General features: G+C 34.2%; 1 long non-coding RNA gene across 1 annotated transcript in view; it reads left to right on the forward strand.

Annotated features, from left to right (window-relative positions):
• The first annotated feature begins 28 nt into the window (after positions 1–28).
• Positions 29–2,500, forward strand: part of LOC125034292 — a 6,290-nt gene continuing 3,818 nt past the window's right edge. Inside the window, exon 1 of the long non-coding RNA XR_007115657.1 lies at positions 29–193. This is a non-coding gene — a long non-coding RNA (uncharacterized LOC125034292). The remainder of the gene's footprint in view (positions 194–2,500) is intronic.

Genomic DNA, 2,500 nt, shown 5'->3' on the forward strand with positions numbered 1-2,500 from the left:
GTATCCGGCTTGATGCAAAGAGCCGTGCGTGCCAGACGTGCGGTTGACAGTCAGCTGTTAGAAGGCGAGAGTGTCGTACGGTGCTCGGAGGTACGTGTTCCCGGCTCCCCTCTAAACCAAGGAAGGGATGAGTCCTAGGCATTCCATGTTCTCAGTGAGTAGCCTCTTCTCCTGTGCCGCTGTGAGTTTCAAAGTGAGTGTCGAGACAGTAGTCGAAAAAAAACGTATTGGGGATGGGAAAGAAACGTTTGTCCAAAGCAGGGGTCTTGCGTAGCCGCCGCATTGGCTCCTCTGCAGATATGCCAGTACGAAAAAAAAAAAAAAAAAATGAAACAGTCGCTAGGCAAGATAAAATTGCTTGTACATTTGGGAAAGAGACATCTGCACTGGTCTTTATAATCCATTCGGAAACTAAAGCTACGGGCGTGCATTGGATCCATAATCTGCCAGTATTTGGGGTTTAACGATTTTCTGTACCAACCTGGAAAGCCGGGTCGGTTGGCAGACGTTCATACCAGTGTTTGGGCCTTTAAGAGAAGAGAGAGAGAGAGAGAGAGAGAGCGAGAGAGGGGACGGGAGATAAATACAGAGAGGGTAGGTATAAAAAACAAGGATTCCTAAGAACAGAAGACAATATCATAATACAAAATAAAAAAACAAAACAAAATAAAATAAAGATAAGAAAACCTACTGTATTAAGAAAACCTACTCTCCTTATACAGTCACCAACCAATTCGCTCCCGAGCAAAGGGATGAGCAGATGACTTACAAACGTTTACCATAGGATTAATGCGGTGATTCATAGAGTAGTGCCGCGTACAGTACGATCAGTGGAGTGGGCGTAAGAGGGGAGAATTGCTGCATAAAGCTCATGGCAGTCGGCCTCCATCAGCCCTCCGGACCAGTAAGTGTGTGGGCTGACGCTGACGCAAAGCTCCTGACAGCTGGCAGAACTGACGTGTATAGGTGATAGTGCTTTCATGGTGAATCCCCCTGTGGAGAGAAAATACATGAAATTCGGGAGGATAATATGAGAGTTGTGCTGATTGATGGTATGTGCTGTTTGGGTCGGGAAATGTTACGCAGACATATGGATGTTCTTTGAATAATTTCTTGGTCGCACTCACTGTCTGTCTGTCTCTCTCTCTCTCTCTCTCTCTCTCTCTCTCTCTCTCTCTCTCTCTCTCTCTCTCTCTCTCTCTCTCTCTCTCTCTCTCTCTCTCTCTCTCTCTCTCTCATTCTCTCTCTCTCTCTCTCTCTCTCTCGCTCGCTTTCTCTCTACGTATGTCTGTTTGCCTGTCTGCATATCTCTCTCTCTCTCTCTCTCTCTCTCTCTCTCTCTCTCTCTCTCTCTCTCTCTCTCTCTCTCTCTCTCTCTCTCTCTCTCTCACACACACACACACACACACACACACACACACACACACACACACACACACACACACACACACACACACACACACACACACACACACACAAGAGCACACACACGCGCGCAACAAAACGCCGCATGTGTACTAAATCATGTATTTTATGGTTTGAGTGCGAATCAATAGGAACTATGATAAAAAAACAACACACGGTTACTACTGCAGACACGCAGACAATTTTCTTTTCTCAGAAACTTTTCAAATGCAAAAGCTTTGAAATATTTTTTGGTCACGGAGAGCAATGTAGATAATTTTGTTACGTGTTGATATGATGTAATATATTAAGATTGTTTTGGTAAATTTATTTATTTGTTAATTTTCATCAGTTGGTTATTATTGTTATTATTATCATTATTCATTTTGTTTATTATGATCATTACTGCTATTATTAATGTAATGATTCTCGTTATTACTATTATCATTATTATTATGATATTATCATTATAATTATATCTATTATTATTATTATCATTATTATCATTATTATTATTAATAATATCATCGTTATTATTATATTCATTATTATTATTATCACTATTAGTATCCTCATCCTCATCATTATTGTTATTATTATTATTATTATTATTATTAGTAGTAGTAGTAGTAGTAGTAGTACTATTATTGATATTATTACCATTATTAATTTATTGTTATTATAATAATAATAATAAAAAAAATATTATTATTATTTTATTAATATTAATATTATTTATATTATTACTGTTACTATTGTTATTGCTATTATAATAATAATAATTATTATTAGTATTATTATAATTATTATTTTACTTTATTCATTATTATAATTATGGTTGTTGTAATACTAATAATAATCATTATTATTATTATTATAAATATTATTATTATCATTATTATTATTATTATTATTATTATTATTATTATTATTATTATTATTATTATTATTATCATTATCATTATTATTATTATTATTATTATTATTATTATTATTATTATTATTATCATTATAATTATTATTATTATTATTATTATCATTATCATTGTTATAATTATTGATAATAATAAAAATAATAATAATATTATTATTATTA

This window comes from Penaeus chinensis, chromosome 17, assembly GCF_019202785.1.
Source record: "Penaeus chinensis breed Huanghai No. 1 chromosome 17, ASM1920278v2, whole genome shotgun sequence".
Taxonomy (NCBI): Eukaryota; Metazoa; Arthropoda; class Malacostraca; order Decapoda; family Penaeidae; genus Penaeus; species Penaeus chinensis.